Source organism: Anomaloglossus baeobatrachus, chromosome 2, assembly GCF_048569485.1.
Source record: "Anomaloglossus baeobatrachus isolate aAnoBae1 chromosome 2, aAnoBae1.hap1, whole genome shotgun sequence".
Taxonomy (NCBI): Eukaryota; Metazoa; Chordata; class Amphibia; order Anura; family Aromobatidae; genus Anomaloglossus; species Anomaloglossus baeobatrachus.
Genome location: NC_134354.1, coordinates 637721944 through 637744730, shown reverse-complemented (window position 1 = coordinate 637744730; position 22787 = coordinate 637721944). Strand labels below are relative to the sequence as shown.

The 22787-nt window shown below is 45.3% G+C and overlaps 1 long non-coding RNA gene across 1 annotated transcript in view; it reads right to left on the bottom strand.

Annotated features, from left to right (window-relative positions):
• Window positions 1-2725: 2725 nt before the first annotated feature.
• Window positions 2726-22787, bottom strand: part of LOC142291947 (uncharacterized) — a 174900-nt gene continuing 154838 nt past the window's right edge. The window contains exons 3-4 of the long non-coding RNA XR_012750557.1: window positions 5034-5127; window positions 2726-3967 (exon numbers count right to left, since the gene is read on the bottom strand). This is a non-coding gene — a long non-coding RNA (uncharacterized LOC142291947). The remainder of the gene's footprint in view (window positions 3968-5033; window positions 5128-22787) is intronic.

The following is a 22787-nucleotide window of genomic DNA, read 5'->3' as shown; positions in this document are numbered from 1 at the left end:
GCATACATGAAGTGATCTTTAGAAAAAGTATTTCTAAAGATCTTTTATAATTGCTAGTGAGGCCACGGACTAGTCGCAAGGGGGTTTCTTCTCTTGGTTAGTCCTCCTCTTAGCATGTAAGCACATCCACAGGGGCATGCTAATGTAACAACCCGGGGTCGATGGGTTTTCACCCGACATGTCGCCGGGCCGGGGGTGCAGATCATCTGCGTCATCACGGGCTGGCCTCCCCCAGTTTCGTGACCCCGAGACGTACAGGAGGGGAGGAAGGCGGTGGACGAGATGAAGGATGGAGGTTGGGGGTGGTAGTAAAGGTTAGGAAAGTCTTTTTAGATCGTGACGCCACTTGTGGTTCGCGGCCAGGGATAGGCCGCCGCTGCAGGTGCTGCTCTCTAGGGCTGATGGTAATGGTCGCAGCCGGGATGATGTCGCTCCCCACAGGCGGAGTGGGGTTACCCTGGGGAGGATGATGGAGGACAGATGGGGGTGGTGGTAGTCCCTGCTGGTGCCACAGCGCTGGGCGCCGACACCGGTAATGGAGAGGCGGGGACTGCGGTTTCAGATCTTTTACTCACAGGTAGACCAGACGCTGCCCCAGAGTACTGGTCTCTGCCACGATGGGCTACAGCCGATCCCGGATAGTTGGCGGTCACCGCCAGTGCCTGTGAAAGTCTTTCTAGTGAAGTGTACCTCGGTTGCTATCCGGAACCCGGGCCGAGCCTCCAGCTCCAAGAAGAGAGGGGAACGCACAACTCCCGTTGTCTGTGTCAGATGTTAGCCCACGCTGTGTCCAGGAAAGACTGCTCTAGTGAGATGGTTGCGCCTACTTCTACCCCTAGTGGTGCCCGCCCCCAGTGGTTGTCCTAGCGACTGGGGAAGTCCCATGCTTCTTGATGGCTAACCACCCTGTCTGCCCTAGTCCACCCCCTGTGGGAAGCACCTTATTGTTTGTGTGTGTGGTTTTGTGTGCCCAGGGGCGCCCCACTAACATGCTAATAAATATGTAGAGTCAGAGGCATGGTTGCGCTCACCTTCGCTGCCACCATTGGTTTTCAGCTCAATGAGCATGATCAGAACGTACCTGGCCTTCCAGTCATGCGTATTGCATCATTTTGAAGCTGGGACGTGTATACCCAGCTTTATAGTATGCATGACTGGAAATTCGGGATTTCTGATAACGTGCCCTGAGCCGAAAGCCAGCCGTGGCAAAGGAGGTGAGCGCAACCATGGCTCTGACTCTGCGCATTTATTAGCATGTTAGGACGCCCCTGTGGGCGTGCTAACATGCTAATGGGGCGGGCTAGCCAAGGGAAGTAAAACCCTTGGGACTAGTCATGGGCCTCATTAGCATATCATAAAGGATCTTAGGAAATACTTTTTCTAAAGATTTCTTTATCTATGCTAGTGTAAATGTGATGCCCTGGACTAGCCAGGTTGTCACAGGTAGACCCCCTGCACAAACAAAACACCAGCCCCTAATAAGGTGACAGCAGCCAAACTACAAACCCTTGTCACCTCTCTGTGTTCAATGGTCACACCAGGGGGCGGAGCCAGGTGGTTGACCACGCCCACCGAGGAGTCCAGAGGGCCTGAGACAGGAAACAAACAGTTAGTTAGGGAGTGTAGAGAGTACAGTGAAGTGGAGTGGAGTTGAAATTCAAGTGCAGCAGGCCTGTGGCGTCAGGTCTGCAGCAACAAGACTGACCGGTGCCGGGGTCGTAGCCCTGGTACCGTGGCAAGGTGGCAGATGGTGGTGCCGCCTGCAGGAGCCGGGAAGACGGCTGGTAGAACCTAAGGGACCGGGACAGGGTAGTGGCCCGCCGGTACCGAACCGGGGAGCCAACTGGAAACCGGAGCACCAGGAGGGGTACTCAGACCCAGAACGAGGTCCAGAAGCCACTGGACCACGTCGAATTCACTGATTGAGGTCTGGACCTTAGGTCCTTTCCCGTCCCAAGACCCGAAAGACGGCAACAGCCCACCCCGCTCATTTACCAAAAATCGTCGTCTCGTACGTAGCGAGGTTGTTCCTCGTTCCTGCGACGATCTTCTCCTTACCTCCGTTCACCAGCAATGAAGAAGGAAGGAGGTGGGCGGCATGTTTCGGCCGCTCATCTCTGCCCCTCCTCTGCTATTGGACGGCCGTTTTGTGACGTCGCTGTGACGCTGAACGCACCTCCCCCTTGAAGGAGGGATTGTTCGGTGTCTCCAGCGACGTCGCAGAACAGGTATGTGCGTCTGACGCTGCCGTAGCTATAATGTTCGCTACGGTAGCGATCACCACAAATCGCAACAACGACTGGGGCGGGTGCTAACGCTCGCAACATTGCTAGCAATCGCTAGCGATGTAGCAGCGTGTAAAGCACCCTTTACTGACAACATGTCATTACATATTACTGTTAATTTAAACAGAACTACGGTTAATTTTCTTTGCTATTCACTAAATGACAATGTCCCATGTTAGATCCTCCAGTGTCTAGTGTTGTTAGATGAAGATAGTTAAAGCTTTTCTGAGAGTGGAATAAAAATATCTACTCCAGCAGTATCACATTCCACAATTGTTTCCTTTGCTTGACAGACATGTTATAGAATGTGAACTTTCAGTTCCTGCTATACATAATCTCTATGGATTTAAACAGATATTTATGACTTGACACACGCAACTGCTCACAAAAAAATACAGCAGTATGTCAATTAATTTCAGTGTTTATTTATTTTATTCTTTGTTGATTCATTATGTATGGAAACATACACATATCTATGGCCCATGGTCAACAGTGTCACAAGTTTATTTCATGATTCATGAGTATGTGTGGATTATATTCACTATGAACCTCTCAGACCTATTAGGCCCTGTACAGCTAAATTTGGCTTGGTGGCTTGGTGCTGGTATAATATGTAATACATACAGAGCTACTGCAATAACAAGACCGGATGTTTACTTTATAAAATTAATAAAAAGAGATTGTAATATGAAATGCATTAAGTATGGGCTAAAAAGAGAACACAATCTACATCAAATATTTGCATTAATTTGAGATGGGGCCACAGGTTAGCGCTGGTAGCTTTGTATTCATTTGATGGTGCAGGATACATTGCTACAACTGTGTCCAATACTTCATTTATTTGTGGTGTAAAGTTTTCAATACATAAACATTAATGGGATGTAGATTCATGTTGCAAGAACCTTTGGCAGCATGAATCAGGCACTGGCTTCTGTTTTGATGGTGTGTATGGTTCATCCTAAAAGGCTGCATCAGTTTACTGAAAATGTACTTTGAAAAGCCGCCGGGCAGGGGTGGGATGCAAATTCTTAACAACCAGTTCCCTGTTTGTGTTAGGAAACCACGCCCAATTGACTATTACACCCATTTGACAATTACACACTTTCTTTAACCATAAAATACAAATAACAATTGCGAAAAGTAAAATCGCTCTACCCTTTTTACCCTTCCTATACCTTCATTCATAGTCTCATTGCATCCTGTTCCAGTGACTGTCAGCCCCTACTTACTATGGTGAATAGTATTAAGTGTCCTGCTCAAATTGGTAAGGATGACAAGACTATATATATATATATATATATATATATATAGATATATATAGATATGTATATATAGATATATGTCAAGGCCAGGTGGACGGGCAGACCCAGGAGGTGGATCCACTGGGCCGAACTCCTAGATGGTGGTAAGGGGTCCGGTAGCTGGAGCACTATAGGCAGCAGAACAGTCCGTGCATACGAGTATAACGGAGAAGTCCCTGGGACCACGGAGTCACTGATGGTAGTCCGGGTGACGTAGCTCAGGTTCGGAAGCCGAGAAGATGTCAGGCGGGGTCCGGAACCTTCGGAGCGAGATGACGGGTCACCGCAGGGATCCGAGATGGTACGGACTGTCAGGATGGCAGATGGACAGCGTTCGGGGTTCGGGATTCGGCAGGACCGGATGGCGAGGCAGGCACGGCTCTACAAGAGAGATAGGTGAGTATATCATAGAGACACCAGGAGACCTGACTCCTAGCTTAAGAAACACGAAGATCAGGCCCCGCCCCCTTGGACATTAAACCCCTTTATACCCTGTACCTGTTTGCATCATTTCCTGTTAATGGACGCTGGCCCTTTAAGAAAGGGTCAATGACCGCGCGCGCGCCCTAATGCGCATGCGCGCGGCCCGAGTGCCAGAAGCCAGAGCAGGAAGCTGCGAGGAGGAAGCAGCAGGGCTGGGCTGGGGCTGAGAAGCAGACGGGCGCCGGGAGCGGGGACCAGGACGCCGGGGACGCGCTGGCAATGGATGCAGGAGAGCGGGGAGCGGCGGTGACCGGACCAAGGAACCGGGAAGCGAGGCAGGGGACCCGGGGAGCGTGACAGGTGAGCCGGAGGGCAGCGCAGGGGACCCGGGGAGCGTGACAATATATATATATATATATATGTACTCCGGTTTCCTCCCACACTCCAAAGACATACAGATAGGGACTCTAGATTGTGAGCCCCAATGGGGACAGTGTTGCCAATGTATGTAAAGCGCTGTGGAATTAATAGCGCTATATAAATGAATAAAATTATTATTATTATTATTATTATTATTATATAGATATATATAGATATATATAGATAGATATATATATATATAGATATATATAGTGACCGAATACTGCAACATTGATCATGATTAAAAGAACACAAAACTGATAACACTAAAATTAATATCAGTGTCATTATACACAGGAGCTCTGTATATTGTATACAATGGATAGTGCACAGGTAATACAGTGATCACTGATGACATTATACACAGGAGCTCTGTACATAGTGTATGTGTACATGTAACATAATGATCACCAGTGACATTATACAAAGGTTTTCTGTATATAGCATATTGTGTATAGTTTATTTGTAATACAGTGATCAGTGGTGACATTATATACAGGAGCACTGTATATAGTGTATAGTGTATAGGTAATGCAATGATCACCAGTGAAATTATACACATGTGCTCTGTATATAATGTATAATGTAAAGGTAATACAGTTACTTATCAGTGATGTCTGTAGTTGAAGTCATCTATCTTCACTTTTCTTCTTCATCCAGCTCAGACCGCCATCACTTCTTCCTGCCAGGACTCGACTCTACAGAAAGTAACACACAGACATCCATAACTGATCACTTCTAGGACACATTCCTCACTTTTTCCTCAACTTCTACACTTTGACAGATGAAGAAAAAAAATGACATTGTGCCGCCCTACACAGTAACAGGTTGTTATGAGCAGAACAGCAATGATCAATTTGGCTGACACGGTGCTGAGGATCCACTGTACAACGGATCACGGGCTTACCCTGGAGGGGCGTGACTAAGTGCCTACCGGGTAATCACCAGAGCCCCAGATGGTGAATTTGGACTTGGATGTCTAACGCCTGCCTGGATCCACAGACTCAGACGGGCTGTAATGGACAGGCTAGAGGGAAGCCGCTGACTCCTTGGGATGTCTATCTTGTGTGTCAATGCATTTATATGGTGCTGGACAGCTTACCTGATCTAATAGTATGGGCGTCATCAATAGGCTGTAAGCTAGACACTGTGCATTACATCCTCACCTGACGAAGGCTACAGCCGAAACACGTGTTGGTGTGGCTCAGCAGTGGCTAATGGCGACAGGTAATTAACCCCTATGATGGGATCTCCTGGGTATTTGTCCTTGGCTCCTTTTGCCTGTATACATGCCTTTTAGCGATATGAAAACAGTTAATTAGAGTATACGCTTTTTGAAGTTTTACATCTATTTCAATTACTGCTATACCCTTGATGGGGACAGAAAATTGCAATGTGATACACATTTATACCTTTATAATCTATCTATTGTCTGTTTGCAATTCACTGTTTGAGTCTTGTGGTGCCTCGGCACTTTTTTCATTACTATCCCTTGCAGTTTATTGGTTTTATTATGATTTTTAATAAAACTTCATATTTTACTATTGTATTGTTTTTGGCTACATTTTCTATTGGTTTTACTGTGCATTACATGTACCTGTGTGACTGGCTCCCTATGTAAAACCTCATTAGTGTGCAAGTTTAATACCAGCAACCACCCCCTCCATGAGTTGATAGGCTGTGAGTGGTTGCCTCATCGGTGTTCTGCACCTGTGTTATCCCCACCTTTATCATAAGTGGTCTGCGAGTGCATTTGCCATTTTCACCTGTGTTGGCAGGAGGCTTTTTTTCTGGTGAGGTTTTTTTTTAGTTTTTTATGAATTTATGTCCTCTTTGGTGAATTATTAGGGTAACAGTTGTATTCATTTACTTTTTTGCCTGCCCAATCACCTTTTGGGTGCAGCTTTAAATACATTCCTCCTGCTATTTCCTGATAGTGATATTCTCCTTTCATAGTCAAGCCACATTTCTGTTAGTTTCTGTCAGTCAGTGGAATACCAGCTAGAATGTTTCTCTCTGCTGTTTTTGTTCTCCACTTTGCACTTATCTTATGTTTGTTGTTAGTATGTAGACAGCATATTTTTTAGCAATATTCACCCTCTCTTGTATTTTGTTGATTATCTTACTCACTCTGGGATAACTTTCTACTTCAGCACACCTTCCCTTCTATAGGTAATCTGCTCTGCCCTCCTGTTCCTTAGGAGGAACGTGAAGTGCTTGATGGTCGATCAGGCAGCATAGGTGTGGCGCCCCTGAGGCTTAAGTCGCCACAGAGGTACTGCACCTCATCCAGAGGTGTGGTATTCCATCCTGGGTAGGAGGAGGTCATCCATCGGTTCATGCAAAACACAACACTCTCACACAGAAACACCTCATCAGACATGGCAAAGGCATGTTAAACCCGAAGGATGTTTAACATTCTCCCGGGGGTGGAGTCTTAAGAGTGGGTACACACAGTAGTGGAGTGTGGAGAAAGTCAGACAGTTAGATGGAGCAATGGAGGAGGAAAGACGTGTGGTCTGGAGCTGGCGCAGCTCGACCAAGGCGCAAGACAGAAGGGGTCCTAGAGACCATGGGAAGTGCAACATCCTCCTGTGGCCTTGTTCCGCAAACAATCTTTGGGTGGAAGGACTTATCTGCAAATCGGGGACTGGTCGCTGGGCTAGAGGAGAAGAACCTACGTACTCTGCTAGTAAAACCAGAGGTTGAGGTGACTGCAAGCACTGAGGCCACATCTGCACATGAATTCACAGGAAGGTGACCCCAAAGAACCAAGGGATAGAGCTTCACACCACCCAACAGGGTCATTGGCTCAGGGCTCTGTGTGTGAGGGCGCAAAGCAGGAGGGAGAAGCAAGCGCAGGAAGATGACCAGGGAAGGTACACATAAGAAATGTGCACTGGACTCGACCTCCGAACTACCCGAGATCGGCTGGAACCCTTCACAGTGGAACCCAGCACTCCAAAGGCGGTCACTGACATGTCGTGTTACCTTGGAACCTGCTACAGTGAGTAAACATCTTGAGACTTCATCCCTGTGTCGCTCAGTTATTCACCTGCGCCTCCCGCCCTGCAACCCCTGCCATCACCTACTACTACCCCCATCCGCCCTGGGGCCAGCTCTACCTGTGGAGAACTATACCAACCAAACTGCATCACCATCTGCCCCAGAGGTCCTCATCCTGCAGCGGCGGCACCTAACTTGCCGCCTACTACAGGTGGCGTCACGAATAAACTGTCATCATCCCTTTCCTATTTACTAAACGACACCGCCGGTGTCACGGAACTGGGTCTCGCCACTGCGGTGTCCCAGGAGCTGAACCGCAGCCCGGTAACGAGTCACCCCAGGCCTCGATGCGGGCGTGTCATAGGCACGAATTGCCAGTGTGTAGGCTGTGGTCAGGGCTAATCCAACTCCATTAGGAACTCCTAGGGACTGCAGGGTTTGGCTGTCTAATCTCTACAGGACCTTGCAGGGTCAGTTGCTGTTTTACAGTATGTTACCTTTACCCCTTTGTAAGTTGTTGAAAGAACAAAACAACTGGCCTAGGGTGGTCACTGACCACTCTTGATAGTGATTCAGTTGCTTCATGTCAATGGAACAGCTCTTCCTCTTCGGGGCCGCACTGCTGAAAGGCCATGACTGCTGGCGTCATGCTGATTGACAGCTGGCTCCCCGTATTTAGGCAGTGGGGAGCCGGTTGTCAATCAGCATAATGTTGGCACTCACACCCTGTCAACATATTAGAGCCGAAAAGAAGCCATTACTCTGTCGATGTAACATCAAGCTGCTGAATTGCAGGCAGAAGCTGTCTGTTTCTCTGCGCCAGCAGAGATTGTTGCCGGGCACAACAAGCAGATATTTAGCAACTACCAGAATACTGCAGGACACTTCACTATAGAAAGAACAACCCCAAAAGAAAGAAAAAAGAAGACAAAAGACCTCGCAATAATACTCACCACCGATCAGGAGGACCTGCGGTGGAACACATACATACACACATACACACATCCGGTGATATTGTACTGCTCAGAGACCTGGGATGCAATGGAACGTAAGGACCTGTAGTTAAACGCATACACACACACACATACACACACACACACACAATGATGCATTCTACCGCAGGTCCTCCATTTGTTCCACCGCAGGTCCTCGTGATCCACTGCACTGTGTCCCAGGTCCCCCTGCCAGCCGGAAGCAATACAGTATTACCGGATGTTGTGTGTGTGTACAATCTGGTGTGTGTGTGTGTGTGTGTGTGTGTGAAAAATGATGTTTGTGTGTGTGTGTGTGTGAAAAATGATGTTTGTGTGTGCGATCTGATGTGTGTGAGTGCCGGTTGGAAGCAGGAAGGACTGCTGTGGAGCACACCTTCTGGGAGCACCCGCCGAGGATTTCAGGAGAACCTGGGAGCACCGCAGACATCTGCATACTGGTAAGTATTTTTCTCCTGGGGGTCTGCCTTTTGGGGGGGCTAAACTTACCCCTAACCCGTGTTTCCCTGAGAATAAGCCCTACCCCTAAAATAAGCCCTAGCGCATTTTCAAGGTAATAAATAATATAAGACAGTGTTTTATTTTCAGGGAAACACTGTACCTGCCTGGTAGTGCTTAGGCACATATTAAACAATGTCATGGGTAAGGGTGGCTTATATCCGGCCCGATATCGCTAGCATGTGACCCACCCCCATCGTTTGTGCGAAACGGGCATATCGCTGCCCGTCGCGCACAAAATCTGGCACCCCCGTCACACACACTTACCTGCATAGCGACGTCGCTGTGACCGGCGTACCGCCTCCTTTCTAAGGGGTGGTCCGTTCGGCGTCACAGCGACGTCACACAGCGGCCGCCCAATGAAAGCGGAGGGGCAGAGATGAGCGGGACGTAACATCCCGCTCACCTCCTTCCTACCGCATTCTGGCCGGAGGCAGGTAAGGAGATGTTCCTCGTTCCTGCTGCGTCACATGTAGCGATGTTCACTGCCGCAGGAACGAGGAACAACTTCGCCCCTGCGACAGCAGCAATAACTGGCAGCGGACCCCAATGTCAACGAGGAGCGATTTTGGACGTTTTTGCAACGATCCAAAATCGCTCCTAGGAGTCACACGCTACGACATCACTACAGCGGCCGGATGTGCGTCACAAAATCCGTGACCCCAACGAGATCGCTGTAGCAAAATCGTAGCGTGTAAAGCCCGCTTAACCCCTTTATATGGCTAGGTGCCTTCTAATTTGAGCATTTACATACACAGTTCTGTAAATTTTATCTGAAATTGCTTGTTTGAAGCTCAAACTATATGAGATGTAAATGCCCATTCTGTAGACTTGGCGCAAATCAATTCACAGAAATCAGTCCATTGGCCACGTCAGTAATCTATGGCCGCTGGATAGGTGCCCTGAGAACTGCCTCCTACCTCTTGGCATCCCTGGCTCTTCTTTTGATTGTCTAGCCTAAGGGGTACTTTACACGCTGCGACATCGCTAGCGATTTCTAGCGATGTTGAGCGCGATAGCACCCGCCCCGTCGTATGTGCAACATTTGGTGCTCGCTGCCGTAGCGAACATTATCGCTACGACAGCGTCACACGCACATACCTGGTCAGCGACGTCGCTGTGACCGACGAACAATCCCTCCATCAAGAGGGAGGTGTGTTTGGCGTCATAGCGACGTCACTGCGGCGTCACTAAGCGGCCGGCCAATAGAAGCGGAGGGGCGGAGATGAGCAGGACGTAACATCCCGCCCACCTCCTTCCTTCCGCATTGCCGGTGGATGCAGGTAAGGAGATGTTCGTTGTTCCCAGGGTGTCACACATAGCGATGTGTGATGCCGCAGGAACGACGCACAACATCGTACCGGTGGCAGCAGCGATATTAAGGAAATGAACGACGTGTCAACGATCACCGTTTAGGAACGATTTTGCAATCGTTGATCGTCGCTCATTAGTGTTACACGCTGCAATGTCGTTACCGGCGCCGGATGTGCGTCACTAACGACGTGACCCTGACGATATATCGATAGCTATGTCGCAACATGTAAAGCACCCTTAAGTGTCACATCATAGTTGAGGCATGACACACACATGTGATATTGCACCAGGCTGGCTAATCAAAAGAAGAGCCACGGATGCCAGGAGGTAAGAGGTTTTCTGAGGGCCCCTGGACCAGTGGCCACAGATTACTAATATGGCCGATAGACTGGATCCTACAAATCAGTTTGCAACAAATCTATAGGGTGCTTTACACGCTGCGACATCGCTAGCAATTAATAGCGATGTTGAGAGCGATAGCACCCGCCCCCGTCGTTCGTGCGACATTTGGTGATCGCTGCCATAGCGAACAATATCCCCACGGCAGCGTCACACGCACATACCTGTTCAGCGACGTCGCTGTGACCGCCGAACAATCCTTCCTTCAAGGGGGAGGTGCGTTCGACATCACAGCGGCATCACAAAACGGCCGCTCAATAGAAGAGGAGAGGAGGATATGAGTGGCCGAAACATGCCGCCCACCTTCCTCCTTCCTCCTTTCCGGTGGACGCAGGTAGAATGATGTTCGTCGTTCCTGCGGTGTCACACACTGCGATGTGTGGTGCTGCAGGAACGACGAACAACCTGCGGAATGAAACATCAACGACATTATTTTTCGGAGCAACGTGTCAACGATCAACGATTTTTGCGATCGTTGATCGTCACTCCTAGCTGTCACACGCTGCGCTGTCGCTAACAACACCGGATGTGCGTCACAAACACCGTGACCCCGACGATATATCGTTAGCGATGTCGCAGCGTGTAAAGCACCCTTAACAGTCTGCTCTTTATGTTGCAGCACTGAGTAATGTCTGCTTTGTACAAACTTATGTAAAAGAAAGTCAGGACTGTTCCTATTTAGGGCTAATAGTACAGGATGGAGTCTGTGTGAAACAGTCGCAAAGGAATAGAAGACTGGGGTATAAATTTAGAACCAAATTACATTTATATAAGCATTGGTTGAAAATAACAAGTCTACAATAGCCTGAAATAGTATCAGAAATGTGGCATTATCACTCGTATTGGCATGAATGGTCAGTCTCCTACCACTGCCAGATTGCAGGGAATGTTTCATCTTTCAGAGCTGCGAGTGAGGTCATTTATTTCCAGCCCACACACTTCTTAATGAACTTTCACCCCATTTTGTTGGCATGGAAACTCTGTTTACACAGTTAGCTGGTTGGATCAATCTCATAGATAGACGCCTCCAAAAGGGAAAGCAATATACAGACACACACATATAACTGTTGCTAAGCAACACTTGTCATGAAGAGTGTCTATGACTAAAAAAATCCATTTAACAAAAATATAAATAAATCTGTCATTATACATAGTATACTGTGTGCGTGTGTGTATATACATGTGTGTGTGTATATACTATATATATATATATATTTTTTTTTTCTTTTTTCATATACAGTGCCTAGAAAAGTATTGTTGTGGCTCACAACTGTCTCGGACTCTGCTGTACTGTCCTTATTTGAGGAGTCAGTCCTGCTGTCCCGGCAGGTCAGGGATTTGTCCCGACTTCCTCACTCTTTTCTCTCTGTGTGATGTCATCGCTCCATAGCTCCCCCTCCTCAGGGGTGGGTCCGGTATCTCTACTCTGCACACACGTACATTAAATAAATACATAATTAATTTCTTCCCTGGAATTGAACCCACAACCTCTATCTTTGAGGGCAGTAGCTAAAGATATGAGCCACAGTTTCTACTAGTAGTTTTGGGAAGATTTTGTATACTTGAAGCTGCATTGCAGGCTGTAACCTATACTGGTACATAAAGTACATCTGTATATAGCAATGTATTTCTAGTTACATATATCGTATTGGGAGAATACATTCAGATTTTTTTTCTTCCTATAGAATTATATAAAAAAACAAAATCAGTAATGACATTTTTAATGCGCTTTAAAAAAAAAATAAATAATAATAATAATAATAAACATCACAAATTAGCAAATAACATGGAGATTTTTGGTGTCCCTGTAATCATAACAACCCAAACAACACAGCAATCAGATTATTTATGGTGATCGGTAAATGGCATGTTTTATTTTTCTCTCTATTCAACCTTTAAAAAAAAGTTATAAAATTGCAACGCTAAGGCTGCATGCCTGGGAGAACGCTTAGGCTACTTTCACACATCCGGCTTGAGCCCTGCGGCTCAATCCGGCTGTGCAAGCTATGCAACGGATGCGGTGAAAACACCGCATCCTTTGCATAAGTTTTTCCCATGCGGCCCGCCCGGTTTTTGCCGCTTGCGGCATGCTACTGAGCATGCGCAGTGGCAAAAACCGCATGCGGCGGCCGGATGCGGTATTTGCCGCATCGCGCCGCATCCGGCCGCCATAGGCATGCATTGAGAGATGCGCCGCATCGGCCGAATGCGGCGCGATGCGGTTTTTTTTGCCGCACGAAAAAACGTGCCAGGCAACGTTCCATCCGGCCGCCGCATCGGCTAAATCTGCCGCATGCGGCAAAAACCGGATGGAACGCAAGGCCATGCGGCACAATGCGGCACTAATTAAAGTCTATGCAGGAAAATCGCAACCGGCAGCAAAAAAAACCGGTTGCGATTTTCCTGCAAAGTGCCGGATTGTGCCGCAGAAGAAAAACCGGAGGTGTGAAAGTACCCTTAGTAAGCAGGGGAGTGCTGCCCGCCTCTTACAGGAGCAGCGCACTTAATTTGGTAATGCCCCCAGCCTATATCTGAGAAGCATTACATACTTAAGGCACCGTCTTTCTTTGGGAGGTGCCTGAGCAATGAGTAATATTAGTTGAGTCTATGTTTCCTAGTTGTCAGGTCCCCGGAACCCAAACCTGTCCTATCAGCCTGTACTTGTACCTCACCTGACCTGCTTTAACATGATCCTGACATGCCTGCCAGAACCCAAATCTATTCTGTCTGCATGAACCAGTGTCCATTCTGCCATCCAGCATCCCATTCCGGCCATTCTTTCAGATTGCGCCATCCAGTCTGAACCAGTACCTGTATCCACCTTGCTTATGTTCCTGATCCAGTCCTGCCTATTACCCTGAGCCCGTACCTGCGTCCCTGACTGCAGTACCAAGGACCACACTGGAGTGGTACCTGGCGCCTACCTTCCAGGACAAGCCTACCCTTACCATCAGAGACTCTAGTGAAGATGAGGTAGTTGTTTAGTCAGCTGTTCGAAGGTAAGCCCGGTCCCGTAGCACAGAGGACCAGATTAACAATTGGCAGGACAACCTCTTTAATGCAGAGAGACAAGAACACTTCAATTTTAGGGAACACTTTTCTTTTAAATGTTTTTATTAATTTTAACACAAAGTAATATGAATATAACCAGACGTTATGAAAATATACATTGCTGATTTTAGTAAACAACTCACATGTCAATATTCTAGGTTATAGAATGTTACTTTTAAATATAACCACTACATACTAAACTACTATAACAATAAAATACATCAACTTTTAATCTGTCTTCTTTACTCATTGGAGTGGAAATCACCAAATTAGGGAACACTTTTGAGAGCTTTTGTCACGCTGGAAGCAAGGGGATACCCTGTGAGTCGCGCAACACAAAAAGGAAAACCAGGGGAACAATATAACTGAAGGCCCTGGCGCAAGGGAGAGAGGAGCAGGGTCACCTCCTAACACTCACCTGAGGCTGATCCCTGTACTCCTTAGCATCCCTAAACAGGTCCTTCCCCCTTGCTCCATCATGTGCCTAGGCCCTCGTTAGTGCTCAACTCATCCTGACTAGTGTGAAGGCCAGTGAGATGCTAGTCTTGCCAAAGCAATAACATAACACAAGGAAGACAAATAAGTGGGGAAATATACTCCACGGCTTCTCCAGGAGGAGACTGCTCAGCTGCAACAGAAACGAACACCTAAGCTTCTCCAGAAATAGGCTCCTTCAAAGTGGACAGTATAGAATGAACTATAGCCGGCATAGGGAGTAATACAGAGTAGATATATATAGCAGAAGGGAGTGGCTGCAGCTGAGATTACAACTACCTGTTAGATCATAGCAGGACAGAAAGGAACCTTAACACCTTTAGCACCTGATAACATTAAACAAGCTCCAGCTCATAGTAAACAATGAGCAGGCACTAAAGAGGATCTGTGATCAACTATACGCTGTGACCTCCAGATTCCAGATACCCCAAGATCACAGCAGGCCGTGACATAGTCGTGACAGATTTCAAGAGATGCATATGCTGAAATCCAGCCTCAATTTTGCATTAATTCTGCTACTCCTAAAACAGAACAGTATGGAATATTTAAATTAGGAAAAATATGGTGGTACCGATCTAGTGCTTTCAAGTAGTTTTACAGGGTCAAAATTGCTCACAGAATCTCTAAAATGTATAGTTTTACAAAATAAGACTAAAATACATAACCTTTAAAACATATTTAATAAAACATACTGATCATGGAATATAAAAATGGTTATAATAGCCACTCTCCTACTACTGCTAAAAAAAGATGTCAGGAATTAATTAACAGGACTGCCAGGGGCAACTATAGAATTGACAGAAACCATGCAAGGACAAAAACATCAATAGATCCTTCATTTTCCTAATCTACTGCTTGCTTAAAATGCAGCTTGTGTTGGGGAAGCTGCCTTCAAATTATTTATTGCAATAGTTTCATAATACAATTAAATCTCTTAAGCTGGGTTTACACACTGAGACTTTCTAGCGATCCAACCTGCGATCTCAACCTAGCCGGGATCGCTACAAAGTCTCTGGTGAGCTGTCAAACAGGCAAACCTGGCCAACGACGCAACAGCGATCCGGACCTGCAGAGCGACCTAGCTGGTTGTTGGGGACGTGTCAAAGCTGCTATTTGAAAGGGAAGTCGCTGTAAAGTCCCCTTTACACACTGAAACTTTCTACCGATGCATGCTGCACAGCGGGAAACAAAGGACCTAGGAATGGTCCTGAACGATTTGTAGCGATCAGCAACTTCACAGCAGGGGCCAGGTTGCTGATAGGTTTCACACACTGCAATGTCGCTGGGGAGGTCGCTATTACGTCACAAAACCAGTGACGTTACAGCGATGTCGTTTGCGATGTTGCAGTGTGTAAAGCCACCTTTAGAGAGAACAACCAAAATTGGATTGAAAAGTAATATTTAAAGGGATGGATTTCTCCAATAAGATGGCCAACATGCATTATATACAGTTAGGTCCAGAAATATTTAGACAGTGACACATATTTTGAAATTTAACCTGTGTACAAAAACATATTCAATATACAGTTACGTAAACAATATATATTGTTAAGTACAAATTTTCAGCTTTAATTTGAGGATATTCACATTCTAATTGGAGTAAGGGTTTTAGGAATTACAGCTCTTTAACATGTAGCTGCCTCTTTCTCAAGAGACCAAAAGCAATTGGACAATTATCTCAAAAGCTCCTTAATGAGCTGCATAATCTATTCTCCCATTAATCCATCATCAATTAGGCAGTTAAAAGGTCTGGAGTTGATTCCCGGTGTGACATTTGCATTTGGAAGCTGTTGTTGTGAACCCCCAACATGTGGTCAAAGGAGCTCTCAATGGAAGAAAAACAGACCATTATTGGGCTGGAAAAAAATATCCATCAGAGAGACCACAAAAATGTGAGGGCTGGCTAAATCAAGAATTTGGTATATTCTGGGAAAAATTAAGGTGCTTGAAAATCCTTCAAATCTCCCAATGTGTTGTTTGTAACAAGAAAATTTTTTTGGCTGCTATAAAATATTAATATTACAATGCGTTTTGGCTAAAAATCTTAAAAAGGATAGCCTTCCTCAGGTAGAATGACATGAATGTTGCTCTCTCAGAGCTCAACTTTAAATAAGACATTGTTAGAATCTAATTAATACAAGAAGAAACACTTGAATGACCCCACCTCTTTCTTTACCTAGTTTCATATCTCTCCAACAACCCATTTCTGGAGGTTTTCAATTGTGGAAACATTTTTATACATACACCTCTTGGTCGCTAGATTGTGGAGATTGATCCTAAGGGATCTATGGGTTTGATCTAGCTTGAAATAAAATAAGGTGAGTGCAATTCAAGCACATTTTTTAACCAATATTTATATAATTGAATTACTACATTTAGAGTGGCGCCGCGTGTATCCCTTTTTTTATTTCAAACCCACACTGGAGAGCTTGGGAACTCAAAGTGACCTGGTTGTCCAAGGAAGACAATAGTGGTGGATGATCACAGAATCCTTTCCTTAGTGAAGGAAACCCCCTTCACAACATCCTCCCAAGTGAAGAACATTCTCCAGGAAATGGGTGTTTCAGTATCTAAGTCTACCATAAAAAGAAGACTTCATGAGAGCCAATACAAAGGGTGCACCACAAGGTATAAACCATTAATCAGCCCTAAAAATAGAAAAGTCAGATTTAATTTTGTCAAAAGGCATCTAAAGAAGCCAGCCCAGTTCTGGAAAAGCATTTTATGAACAGATGAAATGAAGATTAACCTGTACAAGAATGATAGGAAAAAACTTATGGAGAAGGCTTAGAGCGGCTCATTATGCAAACCATATCACATCCTCTGGAAAACATTGTGGAGGCAGTTTGATGGCATGGGCATGCATGGGTTCGAATGGCCCTGGGTCACTAGTGTTTATTGATGATGTGACTGAAGACAGAAGCAGCCGGATGAATTCTGAAGTATAAAGGGCTATACTTTCTGCTCAGATTCCACCAAATACAGAAAGGTTAATTAAACGGTGCTTCACAGTACAGATGGACAATGACCCAAAACATACTGGAAAGTAACCTGGGAGTTTTTTAGGCAAAGAAGTGGAATATTCTGCAATAGCCAAGACAATTACCAGATCTGAACCCCATCGAGCATGTATTTCACATGCTTAAGACAAAACGTAAGGCAGAAAGACTCACAAACAGGCAACAACTGAAGTCAGCTGCAGTAAAGGCCGGCAAAGCATTGTAAAGGAGGAAACCAAACGTTTTGTGACATCTGTGGCTTCCAGACTTCTGGCAGCCATTGCCTACAAAGAATTTTCTAAGAAGAATTAAAAAGGAACAGTTTATTTATCATAGTATCATAGTATCATAGTTTTTAAGGTTGAAGGGAGACTCTAAGTCCATCTAGTTCAACCCGTAGCCTAACATGTTGATCCAGAGGAAGGCAAAAAAAACCCCAATGTGGCAAACACGTTCCAATGGGGAAAAAATTTCCTTCCTGACTCCACATCCGGCAATCAGTCTAGTTCCCTGGATCAATACCCTGTCATAAAATCTAATATACATAACTGGTAATATTAAATTTTTCAAGAAAGGTGTCCAGGCTCTGCTTAAATGTTAGTAGTGAATCACTCATTACAACATCATGCGGCAGAGAGTTCCATAGTCTCACTGCTCGTACAGTAAAGAATCCTCGTCTGTGGTTATGATTAAACCTTCTTTCCTCAAGACGTAGCGGATGCCCCCGTGTTCCAGTCGCAGGCCTAGGTGTAAAAAGATCTTTGGAAAGGTCTCTGTACTGTCCCCTCATATATTTATACATTGTGATTAGATCCCCCCTAATCCTTCGTTTTTCCAAACTAAATAACCCCAAGTTTAATAACCTGTCTTCGTATTGCAGCCCACCCATTCCTCTAATAATCTTGGTGGCTCTTCTCTGCACCCTCTCCAGTTCAGCTATGTCCTTCTTATATATCGGTGACCAGAATTGTACACAGTATTCTAAGTGCGGTCGCACTAGTGACTTGTACAGAGGTAGAACTATATTTTTTTCATGAACACTTATACCTCTTTTAATACATCCCATTATTTTATTAGCCCTGGCAGCAGCTGCCTGACACTGTCCACTAAAGTGAAGTTTACCATCCACCCATACACCCAAGTCTTTTTCTGTGTCTGTTTTACCCAGTGTTCTACAATTAAGTACATAATCATAAATGTTATTTCCTCTACCCAAGTGCATGACCTTACATTTATCTACATTAAACTTCAATTGCCACTTCTCAGCCCAATCCTCCAATTTACATAAATCTCCCTGTAATATAAAATTATCCTCCTCTGTATTGATTACCCTGCAGAGTTTAGTATCATCTGCAAATATTGAAATTCTACTCCGCATGCCCCCAACAAGGTCATTTATAAATATGTTGAAAAGAAGCGGGCCCAATACTGACCCCTGTGGTACCCCACTATGAACTGAGACCCAGTCCGAGTACGTACCATTAATAACCACCCTTTGTTTCCTATCACTGAGCCAGTTTTTAACCCAGTTACACATATTTTCCCCTATCCCCATTATTCTCATTTTATGTACCAACCTTTTGTGTGGCACCGTATCAAAAGCTTTTGAAAAGTCCATATACACAACATCCACTGCATTTCCCTGGTCCAGACTTGAACTTACCTCTTCATAGAAGCTGATCAAATTAGTTTGACAGGATCGATCCCTCATAAACCCATGTTGATACTCTGTCATAAGGTTATTTTTCTTGAGATACTCCAGTATAGCATCTCTCAAGAAACCCTCAAGGATTTTACCAACCGTAGAGGTTAAACTTACCGGCCTATAATTTCCCGGCTCAGTTTTTGTCCCCTTTTTGAATATTGGCACCACATTTGCTATGCGCCAGTCCTGCGGTACCGACCCTGTTATTAAGGAATCTGAGAAGATTAAAAATAATGGTCTATCTATCACAGAACTCAATTCCTGTAGTACTCTGGGGTGTATGCCATCCGGGCCCGGAGATTTGTCAACCTTAGTGATTTCGAGGCGGCGGCGTACTTCCTGCTGGGTTAAGCAGGTAATATTCAAGGGTGAATTTATGGTATCACTGGTCATGTCATCTGCCATGGCATTTTCTTGTATAAAAACCATAGAAAAAAAGTCATTCAGCAGGTTGGCTTTACCCTCATCCCCTTCCACCATTTCACCAAGACTATTTTTAAGGGGGCCAACACTATCGCTTTTCAGTTTTTTACTGTTTATGTAGTTAAAGAATATTTTAGGATTATTTTTACTTTCTCTCGCAATGAGTCTCTCTGTCTCAAACTTAGCTAACTTAATTTGCTTTTTACATATTTTATTTAATTTTCTATAATTATATAATGCCTCATCACTACCTACCCTCTTTAATTCTTTTAAGGCTTTCTGTTTTTCTTTTATTGCTTCCCTTACAGCTCTATTTAGCCATAGGGGTTTCCTCCTATTTCTAGCATGTTTGTTCCCATAGGGTATATTTTCTGCACAAGCCCTATTCAGGATGCTCATAAAAGTCTCCCATTTGCTTTGTGTACTTTTATTACTTAGTACATCATCCCAGTTTATTGCACTAAGATCATCTCTCAACCGTTTAAAATTTGCTTTCCTGAAGTTTAGTGTCCTTGTAGCCCCTCTACTAGACATCTTACTAAAGAATACATGAAAACTTATTATTTTGTGATCACTATTCCCCAAGTAACCCCCAACTTGTATATTTGATATGCGGTCTGGCCTATTGGTTAGTACAAGGTGTAGTAGTGCTCCCCCTCTTGTGGGGTCCTGTACCATTTGTGAAAGGTAATTATCTTTCATTGTTATCAAAAATCTATTTCCTTTGCTGGAACTGCAAGTTTCTGTTCCCCAATTTATATCAGGATAGTTAAAGTCCCCCATAATAATTACCTCTCCGAGACTCGCTGCTTTATCAATTTGCTTTATGAGGAGATTCTCTACCTCTTCCATAATATTCGGCGTCTTATAACACACCCCTATCAGTATTTTATTATTCATTCTCCCCCCCTTATCTCCACCCATAGGGACTCTACATTCTCAGTACCCTCACATATGTTGTTGCGCAGGTGAAGTAAATATGTCCACTTACTTCTGAGCCCCTGAAATGAGAAGCCTTTGTAGAAAAATGGTTGTAATTCCTAAATGTTTCATAGAATATTTTTGTTTAACCCTTTTAAATAAACCTGAAAGTCTGTACTTCAATTGCATCTTAGGTGTTTCAATTTAAATAAAAAATAGTGACATGCAGAGGCCAAATAACTAAGATTCAGTCACTGTCCAAATATTTCTGGACATATCTGTATAGGAGAACTAAAAATCCTTCACAGGAAATGTGGTCTGGATGAAAGGACTGCGCTCTCATAGAAGCTATATTGTGGAAAGGTTTCTCTCTACCATACTGCTAATATTTCATATATTTTCTTTAAACAATTATGTCATATGGCTGCCCTCTTTTTCATATCTTGTAGTAATGTCCCCATCCTGATCCCCATCTTGTAGGTATGTCCCCATCCTGGTCCCCTTCTTGTAGTAATGTCCCTATCTTGCTTCCCATCTTGTAGGAATATCCCCCATCCTGGTCCATATCTTGCAGTAATGTCCCCATTCTGGTTCCCATCTTGTGCTGTATTTCACATACACATGGAAAAAAAAATCTTGGCACCTGGTCTCTGCGCTGCAATACAGTTCAATTGAATGTGCATCCGAGGATGCACATTTAGTTGAAAAAAAGCACTGGTATTGGCGACTCCCTGGGCGATATCATCTCGGGAGTTCAGGGGTCTGAGAGCCACACAATTGAGCCTTGGAAGCCGCATGTGGCCTGCGCACTGCATGTTTGAGAACTCTGAAATTATTCATTTACCTGTTAAACAGGCTACTTTTCTATATAAAGAATTTAGAACCCTTAATAAATGTAAGGGGGCAAGCTTTACTGTAAGTGTATGGCTTCGGATGGGATATACTAATGACACTCAACTTAGGCTCTGCTGCATGCGTGAGCCGAGTGTTATGCAACTGTGATCTGATCCAGTGATTGGATTGCAGGTGCGGAAAAATGGGAAAGATTAATTTCTCCATCTTGTCCATTGCCCATCTCTGCGTATATCACACTGCCATCCCAGTGCAGTCCAATGTTTCACACGCACCCATAGACTTATATCGGTGCGAGTGATGCGAGAGTCATTTACAATCACAGTATGCTGCGACTTCATCCATAATCCAATTTGGCCTGGGAAAAAAAATCGCAGATCGGAACTGCCCCATAAAATAACATTGTTCCGATAAGAATGCAATTTTTTTTATTGCATTCAACTAGTCTGATTTACACGCTCGTGTGTAAGAGAAAAGCCCTAATATTAGTTGTTATGTTTATACTCAAGTTCTGACAATGAAAAGAACATTTCCATTTTTGACTGCCACTAGTGATTGGCAGACCCAGACTGTAAGGGGTACTTTGCATGTTGCGACATCGCTAGCCGATGCTAGCGATGCCGAGCGCGATAGTACCCGCCCCCGTCGCACATGCGATATCTTGTGATAGCTGCCGTAGCGAACATTATCGCTACGGCAGCTTCACACGCACATACCTGCCCTGTGACGTCGCTCTGGCCGGCGACCCGCCTCCTTCCTAAGAGGGCGGGTCGTGTGGCATCACAGCAACATCACACGACAGGCGGCCAATAGAAGCGGAGGGGCGGAGATGAGCGGGACGTAAACATCCCGCCCACCACCTTCCTTCCGCATAGCCAGTGGAGGCAGGTAAAGAGATGTTCCTCGTTCCTGCGGCTTCACACACAGCGATGTGTGCTGCCGCAGGAACGAGGAACAACATCGTATCTCCTATTGGTGCGACATTATGAAAATGTCAGGCGCTACACAGATCACCGATTTACGACGCTTTTGCAATCGTTTATCGGCGCATCTAGGTTTTACACTTTGCGACGTCGTTACCGGCACCGGATGTGCGTCACTTTTGATTTGACCCCGACGATATCGCAGTAGCGATGTGCAAAGTACCCCTAAAAGTCCAGATTTGCGCGGTTTCAAAAGTATCCGGGTGCTGGGCCCAGGGCCGGAGTTCTCAGGGAACTCCGGCTAATGATCCGAATCCAGCAACTCGAGAAATAAGGAAAAATGAAGAAAATAAGAATCAAGCAAGCAAGCAGTACGTCCGCTGACTCTTCTTCCGGGACTGCTCATTATTGCTCAACCATATTCACACTCCTCACCTGATTGCCACAACACACAGTTAACACCATCTGAACCAGATAAGTTTTTCTTAGTCTCATCAGACCGCAGAACATTGTTCCAGCAGCCCATGTTCTTTGGGGTACTTTGCACACTACGCATCGCAGGTGCGATGTCGGTGGGGTCATGTCGAAAGTGACGCACTTCCTGCGACGCTCTCGACATTGTAGTGTGTAAATCCTAGATGATACGATTAACGAGCGCAAAAGCGTCGTAATCGTACCATCGGTGTAGCATCGGCAAATTCCATATTTACGCTGACGCGACGGTCCGATGTTGTTCCTCGCTCCAGCGGCAGCACACATCGCTGTGTATGAAGTCGCAGG